We start from the raw sequence: 609 nt of genomic DNA, 5'->3' as shown, positions 1-609 counted from the left end.
TACGCTCTGATATTTTCTCTCTCCTCTTTCCTCTCCTTTTTCTGTTGTTTATTATCTTTTCTTCTTTGCATCTCGCAAATTGAAACTGGATAATAATTTTGGCCGAGGCTGTATAAAAATATTTTTATTTTATGATTAAAGTAATGTTTTTCTCATTATTAAAAAATTGTAGTCAGCCTATTAGTTACTATTCAGTCAGTTTATTGTTACAATTTCATTATTCCAATAAAAATTGTTAAATTTCTTCAAAATTTCTTTTTTTTTATACATTATTCACAAAAATTTAATATTGTTTATTTTTTAAATATTTTTGTACTGTATGTAATTTTACAATTGACGATAATATTTAATCTTTATATAAATAAAAAAAATTCAATTTTTAATAATTACTTCTTTTCTATTTTTTATTTCCAGATATACACATTTTTTCAATTTGTTGTAAGTCTCGCTTTGACGTACTTACAACGTCACACTTAGAAATAAGCAGGTCACTGTTGCAATCTATTATTGCAACAATGACCCATAATTATTGAGGACGCCGACGCAGGACTTTCGGCGCCCTCAATGCACGCGTCCTCCAAAAACTGCCGTCGTTGCAATAATTGCAAC

This window comes from Wasmannia auropunctata, unplaced genomic scaffold, assembly GCF_000956235.1.
Source record: "Wasmannia auropunctata unplaced genomic scaffold, wasmannia.A_1.0 LD336106.1, whole genome shotgun sequence".
Taxonomy (NCBI): Eukaryota; Metazoa; Arthropoda; class Insecta; order Hymenoptera; family Formicidae; genus Wasmannia; species Wasmannia auropunctata.
This window is presented reverse-complemented; position numbering follows the sequence as displayed.